The following is a 23,493-nucleotide window of genomic DNA, read 5'->3' on the forward strand; positions in this document are numbered from 1 at the left end:
CAGATATTAACACAGTGAAAAAGATAATTTCTTACTTTTATTCTGATAGTTTTAACTCACAGACACTATGAAGGAGTCTTCAGCCCCCAGGAGTTTGTGAACCACACTTTGAGAGGAAAAGGGATCAATAAAGTCAGTAAGAAAGGTTACTTCCAGCAAAATAAGGTTTCCTACTACCTAACTGTTAGGGCCCAAGAGTGTTGTGCTCTAGAGGGTGATAGCTCATAGAATCATACTGCTGGGTGGGAAATAAAAGGTCATCTAGCCTGATCCCTGCATTTTACTAGTGAAAGAAGAACTCCGAGGAGATTCTGTGACATGCCCAAGGTTGCTCATTTTCACAGTAGGAAAAACAAGAATGCTGTGCTAACTCTGCAATTTCAGTGTTTTGCGCCCATAGGAAAAAAGCCATTTAATATCTCTGAATCTGTGTCTTTGTTGTAAGTGAAAGATAACAATATCTTCACTACATAACTTAAATGGCTGTGAAAAAGCACATGAGACAGTGTGTATCTGGGTGCTTTGAAAACTATACTGAAACGCTGTGACAGATCAAGGTCTGCAGAATTCTTATTCTCTGTCAAAGTACTAAAGCTCAGTCTCTTCCAGAAGAGTTAAATCCGAAGGTTGGCCTGAATTCCTTGAATGTATGTCTCAGGAATTTTCTATTTCAGGGTCTAAATTAGGTTCTCTTAGGGAATTCCCTAGTGGTCCAGTGGTTAGGACTCCTGCTTCCACTGGGAGGGGCATGGGTTCAATCCCTGGTCAGGGAACTAAGATCCCGCAAGCTGCACGGCACACAGACAAAAATAAATAAATAGGTTCTGTTAGAAGATTAGCAAATGAAATAACGAGAGTCTTAGAAAGTACAGTCTAAAATGTAGCTATGTTAAAGAAGATCCATTTTTGATGACTCTCATTCTTCAAAGACTATGTAATATTTTATTGGAATATCCAAGTAATGGGCTACTCTGGTTAATTGGATTTTATGTTTAACTACGAATCAATTCAACATAATTAAATATTTTCTAGATAATCTTGAAGAGTGTGATGCTGGTGAATATCACTTGTCCTTGGACTTTAGCTGAACTAAAGAGACTGCATTAATAGTGATTCTTTGTGACCGTGAACTTACTCTTAAAACATAAATCATGTGTTCTTTTCTTATTCTTATTTTAATATTTCTCCTAAAAGCACAGCATGGAGGCAGGGGGAAACAAGTTAAATGAGGATTCTAAATCCTTTGGATTCTAGTTAAGGTTTTTGTTTGAGAATTTGCTCTATTAAAGACATGCTATTAAATTTACCCTTTAAACGAGAGATGGTATCACTCACCCCAACTGTTTGCTTCAGTGTTTGAGATGAAAGCCTTGGCCATCGTGCTCAATATAAGACTTTTGTCTAGAAATAATCTTTTTTTTTTTTTTTTTTTTTTTGCGGTACCCGGGCCTCTCACTGTTGTGGCCTCTCCCGTTGCGGAGCACAGGCTCCGGACGTGCAGGCTCAGCGGCCATGGCTCACGGGCCCAGCCGCTCCGCGGCATGTGGGATCTTCCCGGACCGGGGCACGAATCCATGTCCCCTGCATCGGCAGACGGACTCTCAACCACTGCGCCACCAGGGAAGCCCTAGAAATAATCTTGTTTTAAAATTAGAAAAAAACAGGAACAAATGTAAAAATGAGTGAAATAATGTACAATACAATGTTAATGTCAGCAGTAATTGTAGAGTGATGGATTATGAATGATTTTTATTTATTCTTTGTTAATCTACGTTCTCTAAATTTCCATTATTACTATGCATGCCTTTTTTTAATATACTTTATTTTTAGAGCAGTTATACAGTCACTGCAAAGTTGAGGTGAAGATACAGAGATTTCCTATATACCCCCTTGTTTCCACTCATGCACCACCGCCCCCATTATCAATGCCCCCACCAGAGTAGTACATTGGTTACAATTGATGAACCTAGGGCTTGCCTGGTGGCGCAGTGGTTGAGAGTCCTCCTGCCGATGCGGGGGACACGGGTTTGTGCCCCGGTCCGGGAAGATCCCACATGCCGCGGAGCGGCTGCGCCCGTGAGCCATGGCCGCTGGGCCTGCGCGTCCGGAGCCTGTGCTCCGCAACGGGAGAGGCCGCAACAGTGAGAGGCACGCGTACCGCAAAAATAAAAACCAAAAACCGATTGATGAACCTACACTAGCACATCTTTATTACCCAGAGTCCATAGTTTACATTAAGATTTCCTCTTGGTGTTGTGCATTCTGTGGGTTTAGACAAATGTATAATGACATGTACCCACTATTGTAGCATCATACAGTGTAGTTTCATGATCTAAAACTCTTCTGTGCTCTGCCTCTTCATCTCTTCCCCTTCCCCAAACCACTGATCTTTTGACTGTCTCCATAGTTTTGCCCTGTCCAGAATGTCATATACTTGGAATTACACAGTATGTAGCCTTTTCAGATTGACTTCTTTCACTTAGTAATGTGCAGTTAAGTTCCTCCATGTCTTTTCGTAGCTTGATAGCTAATTTCTTTTTAGTGCTGAATAACATTCCATTTTCTGGATGTTCCACAGTTTATTTATCCATTCACTCACTAAAGGACACCTTGGTTGCTTCCAAGTTTGGGCATTTATGAATAAAGCTGCAGTAAACATCTGTGTACAGGTTTTTGTGTAGACATGTTTTTAACTCCGTTGGATAAATGCCAAGGAGCACAATTGCTGGACCTTGTGATAAGGATATGTTTAGTTTTGTAAGAAACCACCAAACTGTCTTTCAAAGTAGCTGTACCACTGTGCACTCCCACCAGCAGTGAATGAGAATTCCTTCCTCATCAGCACTTAGTGTTGTCAACGTTCTGGATTTTAACCATTTTAGTAGGTGCATAACGATCTCTTGTTGTTTTAATTTGCATTTCCCTGATGATAGATGATGTTGAGCATCTTTTCATGTGCTTATTTGCCATCTGTGTGTCTTGTTTTGTGAGGTGTCTATTAAGATCTTTGGCCCATTTTTTAATTGGGTTGTTTTCTACTTGTTGAGCTTTAAGAGTTCTTTGTATATTTTGGATAACGGTCCTTTATCAGATGTGTCTGTTGTAAATATTTTCTCCCAGCCTCTGGCTTGCTGTCTTTTCTTGACATTGCCTTTCATAGAGCAGAGGTTTTAATTTTAATAAACTCCAGCTCACCAATTATTTCTTTCATGGATCATGTGGTATGTCTTTTTTAATAAGGAAAAAAAGCAGTATTTTTCTTTAAAGACTAAAACACATGGTTATAAACAAAGATAAGGAGGAAGGAAAGGAAGTAATTTTGGCCAAAATACATGTTTGCCCCAGTAATAGCCATATTTCAGTAGCTTATGTAAAGAGCTTATGTGAAGATGTTTGTGTCTGGCCTGTTATACTCATGACTGAGCCGAGAAGAGGTTACTAATGACAGGGGTAGTGGTAGTGGTGGTGAACATGGTAGTGTAAACATGCCCTGACTGCTTGCTCTGTGTCAGCCCAGAGATGCGCTTGACTTACATTGTCTCGTTTAATCTTCAAAACAACCCTCTGGTATAGGTATAATTTTTTTTCCAATTTGCAGATGAGATGATAAATAACTTTTGAGATCAGAAACTTGGCGTCTGAGCAGGAATTCAAACCTTACTAATTTCAAAGCCTCATGATTTTAGGTATCAACCTATGCTACCTCAATAATAATAATAATAGCTGCTGTTATTTTTTGAGCCCTTCCTATGTATGGGACTTGTGCTAAGTACTTAAGAAAATTACTGCATTTAAACATTACAAGCCCCCCAAGATATATATTATTTTCACATTACTGCTCAGGAACTGAGGTTCAGAGAGGGTGGATAAACTGCTTTAGGTCACATGGATGGTAAGGCTCAGGTCTATCTGACTCCAAACTCAGGGCCCTTAACTAGTGAGCTTTCTTCTTGGGAGAGTTCAAAGCAGATAAATTTAACAAGACTTTCTGTTTTGCTAAGATAAAATGGAGAAAAACTCTGCGATCACTAAAAAGGTGGTTTCAAAAACGTCTCCCCACTCTCCCTTTGGAAAGAAATCACACTGTCAAGGAAACATAACTGTAATGGTTTACTCATCTCAGTAGAATCAGGAGTTGGTGATTGAGACAGCTGGCTTAACTATAACAAAGAATTAGAATTCAAAATAGGCGCTATGTATTCTTGGGAGAAGAAGTTGCTATTTCTCTCCTAATAGGATTTCCTTACTCCCATAATTTTACCCTGGGCATCAGTTCTTCACCCAGCTCCCACAGGGCTCTATCAGCAGTGCTTCTCTTGCACCTGTATCCATTCCCCCGGCACCTCATTAGTCCCGTGGTTAAACCCAGCCTCCCTCGCATGATAGACAAGCTGCTGTGTGAACTGGCCTTTCCAGCCAGTCTGGAACAGTGTGTACTGACAGGCGGTATTCTCTTTCTTACATCCTTGCCTTGGTTACTCCCTCGCTGCTAGAATGTCATTCCCTAACCCCAGCCTTCCTTCTCTTTGCTGACTCTTCATCCTTCAAATTCAACTCAGGTGCCTACCTGACTCTCCCCAGACTCTGTTGAGTATCCCTGTCTTATGTTCCCATGAAACCCCATCTATTTATGTCATTGTACACATGAAGGGTTACCCAGATGTATCAGGAAGGACAGGCTTCATGAAATTAACATTGGTAACTATTTGAGAGATGGAGAAGGGAAACAGACTGATGATAACCCATCTAGAGACAGAGCCCAGGAGCATGTAACCCATTTAGAGACAGAGCCCAGGAGCATGTCACCCATTTAGAGACAGAGCCCAGGAGCATGTCATGTGGTTTGGGGGATGCCCTTTGATCTCCAACCATAAATCAAGGTCTTCTGCATTGGCCCCTCAGGGCTTCAGAGTGTCGAGTGCAAGAGCTAGGCTTAGACCTGTGTCACTCACAGCTACATAGATTTGGGCAAACTAAACTTTGGGGCTGTTTGTTTATAAAGCAGGATAATCTTAATGCCCCTATTGCATGCAGATGCTAAAATCAGGTATGTGAAAGGACATTGGACACCCTACAGTAAGATTTAAATGAAGGTCATTAAGTGTAAAGGAGAAAATACCTGGCAAATAATGAAAATGCAAGAAATTAATAGACACATTACTTAGGTTATATAGAATTCAAAGAGAGTACTAATTTTGATATTTTTAGAATATTTTAAAATTTTAAATCTTACAACCAATTGGTGTTACTGTTATTGCTTTTATAGAGGGAATAAAAGGTGTCTCAAACTGAATCCTAAATGGTGTGTGGCCTTTTGAATACAGCTGACTTGCCATGTATCTGATGGACAGCATGAGGCTTTGTAGAACTCTGTTGTTATGTGAATATGGTTCTTTTTTTTTAACTTCACTCATCTATTTACTGATAAGTTTAATTTTCTCTTCCTAGTGAACTTTACAGCCAGCTTGGTTCAATTCCAGACAACTGCAGTAAAGCCAGCCATACAATTTTTTTGTTTTCCCAGTGCATATAAAAGTTATGTTTACACTATACTGTAGTCTGTTAAGTGCGTAATTGCATTATGTCTAAAAAACAATGTACATACCTTAATTAAAAATACTTTATTGCCGAAAAATACTGTCATCGGAGCCTTCCTTAGTGTGTATTCCATTTTTATGTCCACATTTTTTTTAGAATCCTTTTTTCATTTGCTGAAGCACATCCTCAAGCAATTCTTTTAGAGGAAGGTTCATGAGCAGAAATTTCAGATTATGCTGTGATAATTTGGAACATCTCTATATCTCAAAATTATAATACAATGAGTCATCTTCAGGACAGAATTTCTCATTTTGGTAATCACGGACTTCTTAAAAGACCTCTTTTTAGGGCTTCCCTGGTGGCACAGGGTGGAATACACCTGCCGATGCAGGGGACACGGGTTCGTGCCCCGGTCCCGGAAGATCCCACATGCCGCGGAGCGGCTGGGCCTGCGTGTCTTGAGCCTGTGCTCCACAACAGGAGAGGCCACAACAGTGAGAGGCCCGCGTACCGCAAAAAAAAAAAAAAAAAAAAAGACCTATTTTTAAATATGGATACAGTTTATTTTTTGTTGGTATTCAGCAAATAGTTGGAAGAAAGGGATAGGAAGTTGTTACTGATGAATTGATTAGAGAAAGCGTTGTTCAAAGGAGTGGGACATTGACTTCATTATAGAAGAATGATTCCTATTGCTTTGATACAGATTCTCCAATTACACAGACAGTAATTTGAAGGTACTCCTAATGGTTCCTTAGAAGTGACAATTTCAAAGATTCTGTGGCACAGTTTGTTGCCTATTCTTTTCCATTCCACTAACCAACATTCTGGTCAGTGTACTTTACTAGAAGATCTGTTCCCACTCAGAGAGGTGTTAACAGGGGTCATCATGATGGATTGAAATGCTATAGAATGATTTTATTTCATAAAGAAGCATCTTTTCATTAAGAAACCACGTCTCTCAGTCTAAACTCAGAGTTTCTTTTATTACATTTCATATCATTATATCAGACCACTTATAGAAGAATATTTTTTTTGTATTTCATTATGCCTCCCTGACCATATACAGAGTAAAATAGATACATGTGTGTGTATATATACATATACAATATATATAACATATTACACATGTATATTGAATGTCAGCATTTCCAAAATACAATTCACAACTTTCCCATCTCACCATCTCCCCCGTTACCACCATCTGTCACTTGGATGACTGAAATTGCCTCTCCAGAATGATCTCATCCCCTTCTCTCTCTTCACTGTTAATATTTTTGTTCTGTCCTTTTTTCTATTTCTCGTTCATGTTCCTTACATTCCTGCCGCAGGGTGTTTTTCCTTGTTATTCTCTGTTATTCCCTTGAATGCCGCTTTCTGCCTATCTTGTCGTGTCCAGCCGCTTCTTGCCTGTCCCATCATTGCTCCGATAGCAATATCACATACTTGGAGGGGGCTGTACTGGCACTAGCATCTGAAGCAGAATTCCTCTCAACCCCATCACCTCCATAGAACTTATCCAAAGTTACTTCATTGTAACGGTTACTTTATTGTCTGCCTCACCCTCTGTAACACCATCTTCATTTGTCTGTCTTGTTCCCTAGTGCCCTTTTGATGGGTTGCAAAGATTTACATAGTAATGGAATTATCTGCCTCTTAAAGCTTGATAAAATTTACGTATAAAACGATCTAGGCCTGGTTCTTTTATTGAAAGGTTTTTGTTTTGTTTTATTTTAAAACAGCAACTCCCATTTTTTTATGGTTATGCATTTTTAAACTCCTTCTTACATCAGCTTGAGTCAATACCATTTTCCTGGTAAAAATCATTCATTTAATAGATTTTGACTTCTGTGCCACAAAATGTTTTTTCCTAGTATTCTCTAATAAATTTTAATATTCTTCACTTACTTTGTTACATGTACTTTCTTGTTCTTAATTTTAGATATTTGTTTTCTCTGAGTAGCTACATGTATAATCATATGAGATTGGGTTCTGGAATCAAAAGGACATGAGTGCAAAACCTGATGCAGGCACTTAGTAATTGGGTGAACTTAAGCAAGTTAATTGACTTCTCTGAGACTCAGTTTCCTCATCTGTAAAATGAGTTTTTTTTAGAGTATTTATCATAAAGGTTTATTGTGAGGATTAATTGATGCAGTACAAATTGAAGCACTTAGCTCAGCGCCTGGCACATGGTAAATTCTGCATAACAGTTGGCTCTCATATTGTCATTACTCTTACTAGTAGAAGCAGTATTGCTAATTATTTTTTCTATAATTAGAGTATGTGGTCATTTGTTATTATTGTGCACATCTCAAAAAAAAACCATGTTGAATCTTTAGTATGTGTATTGGTTTTCAGTCTTTTAGTTCATTAACTTCTGCTTTTGACTTTATTTTTTCTTCTTTCTTGAATTGCATTTCTTTTGTTTTAAAAAAAAAACTATTTTAACTTAAAGTTTCATTCTGAAAAAGAAAATTTCATTTCCAAGAGTTTGAGAGGCAGTGTAGAATAGCAGTTAAACTGAAAGTTTTGACATAAGACTTCTTGAATTTCAGTGCTGTCTTCACCTCTAATTAGCTGGACAAGTCATTCATCTTTTTTAAGCTTCATCTGTAAAATGAAGACAATAGTAATAAATACTTCAAGCGGTGTTTGGTAGCATTAAATTAACAAAAACATATAAAATGCCCAAAGCAGTATTTGTAGTATTTAGTTAATCTTAACTATTATTTTTGGTTATTTATATTTTTATTATTAATTACTATTTCTGTTGTGTTCTGGTTAGATCATGCGGCCTATGTATTTCTTTTTGTGTTTACTTTATATATTGAATCATATATAATATATATGCTCACCTTTTGTGAATATTTCATAGACAATTGAATAAATACTATATTTTCTATGAGGTTGACATTTTACAATGATTAAAACAGCCACAAAGTTTTATAATATTCATATTCTCTATAGCTTTCTTTGGTTTAGACCCTTTGATACTGGGTCCTGCAGCCTGCCATACCATCTACTTGCCGGACCTCTCCAGGCCTTCCACAATCTCTCTATACCATGCTACTCATTCACTGTTCACCTAGAAGTGCATTTGGGCGAAGTTTTGAGCTATGTACGTGTTTTTATGTTGCCATATTGGCATCCCAAGATGTTTGCTTTAAAAAAGACTAAGCATATGCCTAGGGTATGCTAACAGCTATACTTTGTAGGTGAAACTTCTCTTTATAGTTGGTGTGTTTGGTGGCTACACATAGAACAGAAAGGGGAGAAATTCCTTGATGAATTCCCAGGAAGTACGTGTCAGTCATAAGGTTTTTTTCCGTGAACACTTAATGAGTTTTCATTCTATATCAGGCATCAGACTAAATGATTCTTAACCATTCCCTCATTTGTCTTATCTTCATCCCCATTTTACAGATACTAAAGCTGAGGCTTAAAGAGAATGAATAACTCAACCAAAAGTAAACAGTTGTATGTATTAGGTAGGAATTAGAAACCAGGTCTGTTTGATTCCAACCTCATGCCCCTACCCTGGGTACCAGACAGCCCTTAGAGAAAGGTTTTGACAAAAAGGGCCAGATTTGAGATTATACTATCCTGCTCTCTTTCCTTATTAGAGAGCTCTGTTCCTGCTGCTGCCACTCCTCCCTTGACCAGCTTGGAAAGCAAGGGCTCCAGTGTCTACCACAAACGTTTTGTTTGTTTCCTATTTATTCTTGCACCAAATGTTTCTTGGATAGCTTCTGCGTGCCAGGGATTCTCAGGGTTAAACATCATTCTGCAATCATAGACATCTTTTGTTTTCCTTTAAAGTGATATCTCTGAAATACAAATCTGATCATGTTTCATACTTTTTAAAATCTTTCAATAGCTTTCAAAGTTTCCAAGGCATCCAACAGCGGTTTCAACTCTGGCTGCATATTAAATCACTTGTGAAGTTTGAAAAACAAAACAAAAAAACAGGCCCTACTCCAGACAGTGATATAACGTGCTTTTGGCAGTCAGACTGCAGGGCCTCCGTGAACAGAGCAGCGATACAGATACTTAAAAGCAAAGGAAAAACTTGGGTATGTTAAGCCCTTATATACCAACAATAATATACATGTAAATAAAATAAATCTTCCATGCCAAAAAGGATACATAGAACCTTATTTTTTTAACTGTACAAAATTAAGCAAACTGTTAAAGACAAAATCTAGAGCATTATGCAGTAGACTCTCCTCTCGATGCCCCCTGAATTGATGCCGGCTGCACGAATAAGCATTTCTTAAAAGCTCCAGGTAATGCAAAAGCGGCGTCTAGGTTGAGAACCTCTGGTTTAGAGGATAAATTCAGTATGCCTAACATGCAGAGCCCTCTGTGATCACATGAATTCTTACCTCTCCATCATTCTCCTTCGCAGCCCACCTCCCTACTTTCTCCCTAGAGAAAGTTCTAGAGAGGGCAGGGAAATCTGCAGATTCCTATAGGTCAAGCTATTTTTTCACATAATGTGTCTTGTGCACCAAATAACCCTCCCCCAGTTACTCCTCTACACACACATACAGTCCCGTATCCCCTTTTATCTGGATCACTTCCCTAATTCATACTTGTTCAGTCCAGTTATCAGCTTAGCTTGGGTTCCATGTTCCTCTACATCCCCAGTACTCCTCAAGGGTAATCAGTCTGTTGATCTTACATCATGGGAGCCAAGCACAGAGCCTGGTACACAGTAGATGTGGGAAAAATAATTATTGGAAGGAAGGGCAGAGAGGGTGGAGGAAGGAACGCAGGGTAATCCCCCAGGAGAATGTTTGTAATGGGCTCTAAGTGATGGGTAGTGTCATGGCAGATGCAAAGACTTGGGAGTAGGAAAGAAGGGGAAGGATAACAGAAAGAAGAGTATGACCCAAAAGGCTTGGAAACTAGCATTTCCCAAATCAATATCCCACAGATCATTGTCTCACTAGATCTTGTTCTGTGAATAAGGCATTCAAAATAAAAGTATAGGAAATGTTGGTTTAAAGAAAGTTATTCATATGTATTTGCTGAAGAACTTATCGGAGCCTTTACTATGAATATTACCAAGCTTACTGACCATGAAATCTTTTCATTTTCATGGGATGAAGCATCTTTTAATCAAACACAGTTTGGGAAACACTACTCTAGGACATGTTTTGTGGCCAGTGAGTTTCAGAAGGCACATGTGCAGGAAAAATTTAAAAAGAAAAGTTGCCAATAGCAGGAAAGATACACAATTGATGAGTAGAGGTAGCATTTTTCTGGTTACAAATATTATACTAATTTCATTAATTATGCAAGTAAGTACAGTAGTTTTAATTTTCTAGATTATATAAGAAAACTCAGGATACAGAACATTTATCAGTTTGCCTTGCTTCCCCGAGTAGCAGTATATGTTCAGACACTGATATTATGTACTTTTGGCAATCAGACTGCAGGGCCTCTGTGAACAGAGCAGCACTGCACATACTTGAAGAAAAGGAAAACTTGGGTAGGTTAACCCATTACACACCAGCAGTAATATACATGTAAATGAAGTCTTCCACGTCCATACGTGTGTGTGTGTGTATATATTTAAAACTGTATTTTTTTACTTTGCAAAATTAATCAAACAATCTATTAAAGGCACAGTCTAGAGCAGTGTGCAATAAATTCTCCTCTCAATGCCCCCTTGTTTCTCCAAAAGAACAGTTACGTGATTTCTACTCAAAAGTGGAAAAAGTATAGATGTTGAAGGTAATGAGAAAGAAAGGAAGGTAAGAACCCACCTCCAAAGTTCTTGTCCCCTGTCTTGTAAGTCAAAAGACAGAGCTCTTGAGCAAAGTCTCTAGAGAAAGAATCTAAGACTGGATTAACGTCTAGGCCACGTATGACGTAGGTGTTCACCTTTGCTCTGATTCTGGGGTCATCCCAGGATCCCCACCAGCAGTGCCCAGATGCAGCACAGTGTGGCCCCGGGTGTGGTAAGGCAGGGACTGGCACCTGAAGGGAGCCCTGTGCTTGGTGCAGCCCCGGTCCTTGTCTGGGCTCTGCTCCCCCGCTGTTGGGATGCGGCCTCCTCTTGGCTGCATCTCCCACTTGGCCCAGTCCAGTGTCTTAGGCCAGCGGTTCCCAAGCTTTTCTGCACCAGGGACTGGTTTTGTGGAAGATAACTTTTCCACGGAAAGGGGCTGGTGGGGGGACTGGGATATGGCTCAGGCGGTGACGCGAGCGACAGGCAGTGGCAGATGAAGCTTCGGTCCTCGCCCGCCGCTCACCTCCTGCTGTGCGGCCCGGTTCCTAAGAGGCCACAACGCGGAGGTTGGGGACCCCTGCCTTAGGCAGCGGAGGTCCTCAGAAAAGTCACTCCCCATTCAGCTTTTATATTCTGAATGGTGACTCCGGACTGGAGACCAGTTTACATGGTGGGAACACTGTGCAGTGCCAAAGTATTTCCTGGACCTTACATGAAAAAAAAGCTACATATAAATAATGTCCCATAGTAAGTGCTATGAAGAAAAGTATGCAGTGAGGAGATGGAATGGAATGGGGCCCTGTCATCAGGAAGTGTGGACCTCCCTGCAGAGGTGACATTGGAACACCAGCCTGGATGAAGCAAGGGAATGGACTCTTGTGACTATTCAGTGAGGGGACCATCAGGGAGAGGGGGCAGCAAGCACAGAAGTCCTGAGGCTGCAGAGTGCCGGGGGTAGATGTTTGGTGAGCACGGGAATGGCTGACTGGATGGGGGGACATGGGTATGCAGTGCGTACCTGCCGAATCGGGATTTATGGGGCTGGTGGAGCCCCCCTGCTCTCCCCCGCTGCCGGACACGCCACCTGGTGAGGGCTCCGGAGGTCAGGCTGGGCACAATGTGGAACTGCTCCGTGGGGAGGCTTCTGAGGGCGATCCTGCCATCCCCCAGAGAGGAAACGGGCAGGGGCTGCAGGCAGAAGAACAGATGGGGTGAGGAGAGACAGAAGGGACGTGGGTAAATTGGTTCCCTTTGAATGTAAACATTTTAATGATGCGTGTTAAACCCACGTGTTTTTTTTTTTGTTTTTTTGTTTTTTGGTACGCGGGCCTCTCACTGTTGTGGCCTCTCCCATTGTGGAGCACAGGCTCCGGGCGCGCAGGCTCAGCGGCCATGGCTCACGGGCCCAGCCGCTCCGCGGCATGTGGGGTCTTCCCGGACCGGGGCACGAACCCACATCCCATGCATCGGCAGGCGGACTCTCAACCACTGCGCCACCAGGGAAGCCCTAAACCCACGTTTTAAATGCCAAGGGGGATGAACAAAAGAATCGTCAGTAAAGTGTAGAGTGAGTTATGCAATACTGCTGAATATCACTTTACTTCCTAAAGCGATGTGCCCAAACTGTGAAGTTAAATGGATGTCGGTTTAATTTGACTGCCTTTAATTTTGGAACCACTCTTTTTTTTTTTTGACATTAACAGAGAGGTTCAGGGAGAGTTTTAGGAGAAAACAGGTAATTACACGCCGTTCAAACAGTTTACAAACATGAATGTTACAGAGCCAGCAAAACTATAATTACCCTGAGCGAAGCCGTGATATGCTGGTTTTCATCAGGTAGTTGCATTATTAAAAGTTCTTTTTTTAACAGCAGGGAAGTGTAGTTTCTAAAACGTGTCCTGAATTTGTAGTGAATATCTGGTTAGCGTAATGCTTTCTGATAATAAATTATTGAAACTAGTTCTTCCTTTTAAATTAACTACTGAAATACCGTCATTTTAGATTAGGTTCAAAACTGTAGGTTTCCTTTGAGGGAGATTTCATCAGTTAATTAAGCATTTTTTTGGGCAAATGTCTATGAATTATGTTTAAAGAAGACTTCTGTAGTAATAATAACACACCTCCTACACATATTTTCATATTTGTAGACTTAGCACCATGAGTTGGATTCCTTAACACTCAGAGCCTTACCTCGTTTTTGATCATCATAGAATTTACAGCTGGAGATGGCTTGAAGTACTTACATACCTCACAGCCAATCCTTCTTTTTACAAATGAAGAGACAAAACTCAAGGGAGAGAAAGGACTTTATCGAGCAAATGGCAAAGTCAGGGCTAGGACTGTAAGCTTTTGACATCTGGTGCTCTTTTGTCCTACTAGAAAAAAAAAAAAGACCAGAAAGAACCCTAAGTCCGTTGAAAAAAACCTTGATAAATTATAATCACGCTGTAGAATATACTCATTTTAATTTCAATTTAATTTTGTAGATTTAGGTACACATGTTACACCGTAACATAAAAAGTTACGTTCAGGAGAAATGTTTACACAGGAAGGCAAAATTGTCTTCTGTGAGCCCTCAAGAAGGCAGGGAGGTAGAAGGTCTTGCCTGTTATCAATCTGGTTCCTTTAAAAGCTGAAGGGTCATGGCTAAAGGATGGGGTTCAGCTTGTCCAGGTGTGTACATGGGCCCAGGTACCCAGCCCAGCTCATGTTACTGGCGTGCTCGGCCCACGTCCTTCACAAAGGTGGCCCCTCCGTAGGCTCCCCCTCCCCTGCTGGGCCCACCATGGGTAGCTCCCCATGTCCTAAGCCGATCTGTCACAGCGTTCCATTTGTTTTCTTCGTGGTGCTCATCACCGCGTGTGTGTGTGCACGCGTGTGTGTGTGTGTGTGTGTGCACATTTAGTTGTTTCTTTTCTTTCTCCTTTATTAGACTGTAGACTCCACGAGGCACATTCTGCATCTTTTTGGTTCACTACTACATAGAGGCCCTGAATTTTATGTGGCCCATAGGCAGTTAGGAAATGTTATGTGAATGAATGACTCCTTGAATAACTGACTGTGTGATAAGTATGAACAAAGTATAGTTTAACAGTAGCTTTAGTTTTTTGCTAAAGATCTAGGAGCCTTTAAACCCCATTATACATCTCTGAAATTGTGAAACAAGCTTTGCAAATGGTCTGCAAACTAGACAAAGAGTAGTTTTAACCATTGTCAATGATTTTTCAGGCTTCAAGAGTTCAGCAATTCAGAATCTTGGAAAGGGATTTCTATACTAAATGACAGGCAGTGGATTAATACTGACCCATATAGTTTTATACTAAATAAATGTTATAATACTGTTCCGTGGCAACAGAATTTAACAGATCTTAGGACTGCTCAAAGAATTAAGAGTTGCGTTGAATTATGTATTTCATGATAAAATGCCAGTCATCCAGCATAAGAGATGCCTGTACCACTTAATCTGGGCACTTTGGGACCACTAGTCCATATGGAAGTGATCAAACCACAGTATTCAAGGGATAGTTGAATGGAAATCCTCATTTTTTGACAAAGAAACTGTAATCCAGAGAGACTAGGTAATGTATCTACTTGAAATCCTTTTTCTGCAATGTGCTGATGTAAATCAGGGTCTCACCACCAGATACTGGAGTTCAGGATATAAAAGAACACAGGCTTCAGAGCCATAGAGACCAGGGGAGGATCACAGCTATATCATGACCCAGGTCAGTTGCACTGTTTCTTGGTCTATAAAATAACAATGATAATACTAACTGCCTAACCCAGTGTGGTTTAAATAAGAGTTCATATGTCAGGTCCCTAGCCTGACAATAAGTATTAGTTTCCTCTGCCTTCTCCTAAATATTACCTCTCCTCGTACCATGTCCAGTAATAGCAACTCCACAACGTTGCTGCCAAGACAATCTGTTTACTGATCAGTTAAAGCCATTAAAAATATAAAACATAATGACTTAGCAAAATATGAGACAAAATACCGTAACAACTTCAATGACAAAGTGTCTCAGGCAGTGCTTCTCAAATTAGGAAGAGAAATAGAAAAAGTATGAAGTAGCTGGGGAAGAGGAGAGAAAGAAGGAAGAGAAAGAAAGGAAAACGGAAGTGCACAGTGAAATTGTCAAATGTTAGGGTCATGGCCATCAGTACAAGGACTCTATTAATCTTTTGTAGAGTGGATACTACTTATGAAGCAGCACTGATTTAAGGCTCAGGACGGAATGTGGAACATGTAAGGAAAACTGGAGTTTTAAAGTACATTCCGATGGAAATCCTAGAAATACCCACTTTGCTTTTAACTGCTTATTTATTCATGTTGTTCATGTATATTATATATTCATATATATAATATATAAGTAATAATATATATATATTATATACTTATTTTTTGTCTGAAGCAAATAAAATGGAATCACACTTAACTCTTAGTGTTACTAGCTACAAACAGAAGATATATATATCTTTCCTTCTAAGTTTCTTACGATTCTTCCAGGTTGTACTGATAAGAGCCCATTAGCAGATGGCGTTGCTCAGATTTCCTTGGCCAAATATTTAGGAAGATAATCTTTCGACAGTTGAAATGCCAGTATTCAAAAGGAAAGAAATTATGCCGTTTTCCCTGAGTGTCATACAGTTGATGGCTGACAAGGGAAGATTTCCTCACACGCTTAAGTTTGCTGACCTTTTTAATTCACATACATACTCAAGTAGATGGCTTATAGTTCAGGACGTGAATAACCATCTTAAATACTGATTATCAGAAATGGCAAATCTAGCCATTTGAAAAATAAGTGTTTTGAAAATATCAGTTGCTATGACTGAGGGAAGCATTGACTCAATCTGTCCCCCTGCTGGTTTTGATTTGGAGAGCTGAAAATGCTGTGCTCCAGAAACCGAGTAGTCAACCCTTTTCTGGAAAACTCACTGGGTAAGGAGCATTGGAAAAAGCACTGGAAAATGTGAGAATGATTCTCCCTCCTCTCAAAAATCTCTTATTCTTATTGAAACACCATTTAAAAAAAAAAAAGATGTGAGAATCAGAAGATTGCTTGGAAAAGATAATCTATGGTATGACTTTTTTGAAAACCGCATTACTACTTTCACCGTGAAATAGAGGTGAAGTCATAACATGTTGAACCTGATGCAAGTAAGTGGAAAGAGAGCATTTAATGATACTCACTCTTTAATAATTAAAATTTAATATAGCAAATTAGCAATAAAATGCATCAAACAATTAATTCCTTTGCTGTGACCACTTTTGAAAGACTGCTTTGCACCGGGACCTGAGTGGTCATCATGGGCAGCACTACTGTGTCACTGGGTGGAGAATAGCTGATTCCACGGGCTTCTGCCTGTGTTTTGTCATTTATAGCTCTCTTGCTCACACGCACTCTCTCTCCCCACCCCCGACACACACACACACACACACACACACACAGACGCACGCACAGATGCACGCACACACGCACACCCTACTAGAATAAATAAATAACCCCCTGATTTGAAAGCCTGACTACCTGTAGGTGACAAATAAAAAGGAATTAATTAGTAAATTAAGTACCATTGATTGTCAATATTCCAAACTTGAAGTGTTCAACAATAAATAATCATCATAGGACTCTTCCTAATGAATACTGGAAATGATTTGAAATAGATTTCTGAAATGCACAATTAATAGATAGGAGATGAGCATAGAAGTCTTCAGAAAAGGTAAGCATAATAATACATTGTAAAGGGACATGATGAAATCTTTAGATGGCAATCTCTTTAAAAGTTAGTTTCATGCAATTAATTGTTGACCATTAGCTAGCTAAGTCAGAAATAGTCACTTTATAGTGGATGTTTTAATTTCAGATGACCTACAGATATTTGATCACAGGTTTGTTATTTTATTTTTTCTATTTCATTTTTTATTGAAGTATAGTTTTTTTATTTTTCATTTTTTATTGAAGTATAGTTGATTTACAATATTTTAATTTCTGCTGTACAGCAAAGTGATTCAGTTATACATATATATATATATATATATATACTATTTCATGTTCTTTTTTGTTATGGTTTATCAGAGGATATTGAATATAGTTCCCTGTGCTATACAGTAGGACCTTGTTGTTTATCCATTCTGTATATAATAGTTTGCATATCCCAATCCATCCCTCCCCCACCCCCTCCCCCTTGGCAACCACAAGTCTGTTCTCTATGTCTGTCAGTCTGTTTCTGTTTCATAGACATGTTCATTTGTTTCATATTTTAGATTCCACATATAAGTGATATCATATGGCATTTGTCTTTTTCTGACTTACTTCACTTAGTATGATAATCTCTAGGTCCATCCATGTTGCTGTAAATGGCCTTATTTCATTCATTTTTATGGCTGAGTAATATTCCATTGTATATACATACGATTTCTTCCTTGTCCATTCATCTGTCAATGGACATTCTGGTTGTTTCCATGTCTTGGCTATGGTAAATAGTGCTGCTATGAACATAGGGGTGCATGCATTTTTTCGAATTATAGTTTTGTCTGGATATATGCCCAGGAATGGGATTGCTGAATCATATGGCAACTCTATTTTTACTTTCTGAGGAACCTCCATACTGTTTTCCATAGTGGCTGTACCGATTTACATTCCCACCAACAGTGTAGGAGTGTTCCCTTTTCTCTACACCTTCTTGAGCATTTGTTATTTGTAGACTTTTTAATGATGGCCATTCTGACCAGTGTGAGGTGATACCTCATTGTAGTTTTGATTTGCATTTCTCTAATAATTAGTGATGTTGAGCATCTTTTTATGTGCCTATAGGCCATCTGTATATCTTTATATCTTTTTTGGAGAAATGTCTATTTAGGTCTTCTGCTTATTTTTCAGTTGGGCTGTTTGTTTTTTTGATATTGAGCCGTATGAGCTATTTGTATATTTTGGAAATTAAGCCCTTATCAGCCGCATCATTTGCAAATATTTTCTCCCAGTCCGTAGGTTGTCTTTTCGTTTTGTTTTCATTTTGTTCTTAATCAAATGAACCATTGAAGTAAATTTTATTTACTGGTATAGGGATACATACATATAGTATTACATCGAACCATATAAAACTGTTTTTGTAGGTCACAACTGTCAAATATAGAAAATTTGATATGGCCTAACCTAATACAACAAGGATATAGGTCTAGGTCTGGACCTCCTAAACGTTAGGTTACACTCCAGGTTTTTGTGTAAGAATCTGTATGATGTGGCAACATATAGACATTTAAGGTGGAAAACATTTGAAATCTCATGAGGATCCCACAGTCAGTGACCTAAATATCTGTTCTACAATTGTCAACATTTAAAAACAATTAGAATCCAAATTTATTCAGTGATACTGAGGATAGAATTTTTCAAGATACCGGATATTCCTTTGGCATGACAAGGCTATAATGTCTCTTTAAACATGAGTAACCTGGGAAAACAAATTAACCAAAACAAATTAACACACACACAAAACAGTTTATCTCTTTTGAATTCAAAATAAAATGTGTATAATATTTCCTCATATTAAGTAAATGTATTAAGCAAAATGTGATGCTGTTTTATACTTATAGGCTATCAAATTTTTAAATTTTCAATATCAACTGCCTGTTTTTGCATCTCTAAAACTGAGTCAAACATTTGGGATTAGAAAATGATGACATGAAAAGTACACGTAGGGATTGTCTTGTATTATGTAGAGAAAACACCATGCACATCAACGACACTTAAAACACCAAGTCACAAGGCTTAAATTCAACCAAACTCGAAATTACTCATAAGTGTTTTATTCCCCCTTTAAATCGAGCTTCTGGGTATTCTCTGAAACTGTGCCAAGGCTGAATTTAGAACAATAGGCCATGCAAGCTTACATCTTTGATTTCATAGCATCCTTTCATAGCATCCTCACAGCATTTCACAGTAAACAGCATCCTTGGCTCATATAAAGGTTGAGAAGTCCCTCTCTACATGCTGCAGTTGCCCCATTAGTGGTTGAAGAGAGAAGAATGCCCTCCTACCAGTGACCTTTCTAGCCATCTTCAGCGTAGATTTGTGCTGCTGTTTTAGAAGTTGTCTTGGATTCAATCTGTACAACAAGGACATGCCATGCTAGGAATGATCTGTGGAAGTTCATGAGAACATGGGCCTCAGGGTCTGTTTTAAGGACTGCTCTTCCCTGAGTAGTTGAGGCTTCACATTCGATCCCCCAGAATCCATATTTGGACCCTGAAAGTGTCTAGAGCAAACCCAGAGCAAAGAGAACAGTGTTCGATGTACTTCCACTATCCCAAAAAAGCTATTCTGCTGGGGCAGCTGTGCCTTAGAATGACATAGATTTTATTATTGATGAAAAACAGAAAAGCTCCAGAGAAGCAGAACAACAAGCAGACATAAATATTGTGGGAATATTTACCTTTGTTAGTTATAAATATTTACCTTTTGGACTGCTTATGCCATGTTTTGATCTAATTGAAAGATTTTGAGCTGGAGGAAGAGACGTCTAAGTGATGGTGTGAAAGGGTTTTAAACAGCAAGGGGCCCCTAATTAAACAGTACCATGTGAGGTCACTAGAGTATGAAATATGAGGTGAAAATTTTGCAAAATTTATTTGTATTCTTGTCAGTTAGAACAATATCAGGCCAATATCCCTGATGAACACTGATGCAGAAATTCTCAACAAAATATTAGCAAACCAAATCCAACAATACATTAAAAGGCTCATACAACATGATGAGGTGGAATTTACTCCAGAGATACAAGGATGGTTCAACATCTGCAAAGCAATCATCATGCTCCGTCAAATTAACAAAATGAAGAGTAAAAATCATCTCATTAGATGCAGAAAAAGCATATGATAAAATTCAACATCCATTTATCATAACAACTGTCAACAAACTGGGTATAGAGGGAATGTACCTCAACAAAATAAAGACCATATATGAAAAACCAATAGCTAACATCATACTCAAAGATGAAAGGCTGAAAGCTTTTCCTCTAAGATCAGAAACAAGGATGCCCACTCTCATCTCTTTTGTTCAATATGGTTTTGGAAGTCTTAGCTACACTAATTATGTAAGAAAAAGAATTAAATGTCATCCAAATCAGAAAGGAAGAAGTAAAACTGCCACTATTTTTAGGTGACATGATACTATGTATAGAAAACCCTGAAGACTCCACCAAAAAATCTGTTAGAACTAATAAATGAATTCAGGAAAGTCACAGGATACGAAATCAATGTACAGAAATCATGTTATTTCTATATACTAATAATGAGCTATCAGAATGGGAAATCAAGAAAATCTCATTTATAATGGCATCAAATAGAATAAAATACCTAGAAATAAATTTAACCAAAGAGGTGAAAGAACTGTATCCTGAAAATGATAAGATACTAATGAAAGAAAGCTAAGAAGACACAAGTAGATGGAAAGGTATTCCACGTTCTTGGGTTAGAAGAATTAATATTGTTAAAATGTTGCCCATACTACCCAAAGCAATATACAGATTCAGTGCAATCCCTATCAAAATTCCAATGGCATATTTCACAGAACTAGTGCAAATAATCCTAAAATTCATATGGAACCACAAAAGACCCTGAAGAGGTGAAACAGTTTGAGAAAAAAGAACAAAGCTGGAGATATAATACTTCATGTTTTTCAAAGTGTAATACAAAGCTATAGTAATAAAAACAGCATTGTTCTGGTGCAACAAAAAAGACACACAGATCAATGGAACAGAATAGAGAGCCCAGAAATAAACCCACACATGTATGGACGATTAATTTACAACAGAAGAGCAAAGAACATGCAGTGGAGAAAGAACAATCTCATCACTAAATGGTGTTGGGAAAACGGGACAGCCACATGTGAAAGAATGAAACTAGACCACTATCTTACACTATACACAAAAATTAAAATGGATTAAAGACTTGAATATAAGACCAGAAACCATAAAATTGCCAGAAGAAAACATAGGCAGAAACTCATTTACATTGGTCTTAGCTATGTTGTTGTGAATCTAGCTCCAAAAGTAAGGGAAATAAAAGCAAAAATAAACATGAGATTCCATTAAACTAAAAAGCTTCTGCACAGTGAAGGAAACCATGATTAAAATTAAAAGGCCACCAACTGAATCAGAAATATTTTCAAATCACATTTGTTAAGGGGTTAATATCCAAAATATATAGAATTTATACAACACAGCAACAACAACAAAAAATCTGATTAAAAATGGGGAAAGGATCTGAGTAGACTTTTTTTTCAAAGAAGATATACACATGGCCAACAGGTGCATGAAAAAAATGCCCAACATCACCAATTATTAGGGAAATGCAAATCAAAACTACAATGAGATCACCTCACATTTGTTAGAATGACTATTATCAAAAAGACAAGAAATTACAAATGTTGGTAGGCTGTGGAGCAAAAGGAATGCTTGTACATTTTGGCAGGACTGTAAATTGGTACAGCCACAATGGAAAACAGTATGGAGATTCCTCAAAAAATAAAGAATGACCCAGTTATTCCACTTCCAGGTGTTTATCCAAAGAACACAAAACACTAATTCAAAGAGATACATGCATGCCAATGTTCATTGTGGCATTATTCATGAGAGCCAAGATATGGAAACAACCTAGGTGTTCACTGATGGATGATGAGCGGATAAAGATGTGGTATTTGAATACAATGGAATACTACTCAGCCATTAAAAAGAATGAAGCCCTGCCATATTCCACAAGGTGGATGGACCTTGAAGGTATTATATTAAGTGAAATGTGTATGATTTCACTCATATGTGGAATCTAAAAGAACAAAACAAACAAAAAAAACCAAACTCATAGATACAGAGATCAGATTAGTGGTTATCAGAGGGGAAGGGGGTTAGGAGTGGGCAAAATGGGTGAAGGGGGTCAACTGTATGGCGATGGATGGTAACAGAATAAGCAAACCAAAAAAAACAAGCTCATAGATACAACAGGCCAGGGGGGTGGGGATGCATGAAATTGGTTAAGGTGGTCAAAAGGTACAGACTTCTAGTTATAAAATACATGTCATGAGGATGTAATGTACAGCATGGTAACTATGGTTAATAATACTGTACTGCATATTTGAAGATTGCTAAGACAGTAAATCTTAAAAGTCCTCATCAGAAGGAAAAAAACATTTGTAACTGTATGGTGGTGATGGATGTTAACTAGACTTATTGTGGCGACCATTTCACATATATACAGATACTGAATTATTATGTTGTACACCTGAAACTAATATACCATTATATGTTATACTCAGTAAAAACAAGTGTGAAAGATGAGGAACAAATCTTGGGCAATTTGTTTTATATTCTTGTGACTTCTTAGACCTTTTGAATACCTTCGTGTAACTTGCCTCAACTTCAAGACAGACTGGTGTCTTCCAGATCAGTTCAGTTCTGATGCTTAGCCACCTGGACTCAGTGCAGACTTCACAGGGTACAGACACAGTCTCCAACAAGACTGCCCTCATTTCAGGTGCCAGCCACTGGTTCAGGGGTCTGCACTTCTGACCAACTGGCTACATATGTGGGGGAGTTCCTACTCGCCCCTTGGCTTGATAATTTAACAGAATGACTCACAGAACTGAGGAAAGTATTACACTAATTATAAAAGATACAGATCAGGATCAGCCTAATGAAGAGACACACAGTGTGAGGTCTGGGAGGGTCCTAAGCATAGAACTTACGTGCCCTCCCCTCCTGGAATCAGGGTGCGGCACCCTCCAGGTATATCAGTGTGTTCACCAACCAGGAAGTTCCACTCAGCATCATTTTCCAGAGTTTTTATTGGACTTCCTTATGTAGCTGTGACTGATTGAATGAGTGGCCACATGATTGAACTCAGTCCCCAGCACCCCCGCTCCCCAGAGGTCAGGCTGGCTCAAAGCCTCAATCTTTTGATTACATGGTTGGTGTTGCAGGTGACCAACCCCTATACTGACTCATCTCATTAGCATAATGTCAAGTAGGAGCCAAGGGCCCACCATGAATAACAAAGACACTCAGGATATTCCAAGGACAGAGATCAGACAAATGCTTCATTATATAATATGTGCTTACTGAACTTTTTTTCCTATACTTCTATGAAAAATAATATACCTTTAAACCAAAGTTCTTATTTAATGGAAGCCTCTGCAGGTTTTTCCTTCAAGGTAATTGCTTGA

General features: G+C 38.8%; 1 protein-coding gene across 2 annotated transcripts in view; it reads left to right on the plus strand.

Moving 5' to 3' along the window:
* The window catches only part of MEI4 (meiotic double-stranded break formation protein 4), a 215,181-nt gene that overhangs the window by 155,657 nt on the left and 36,031 nt on the right, over nucleotides 1-23,493 (plus strand). The window lies entirely within an intron of this gene.

Source organism: Stenella coeruleoalba, assembly GCF_951394435.1.
Source record: "Stenella coeruleoalba genome assembly, chromosome: 12".
In the NCBI taxonomy this organism is placed as follows: Eukaryota; Metazoa; Chordata; class Mammalia; order Artiodactyla; family Delphinidae; genus Stenella; species Stenella coeruleoalba.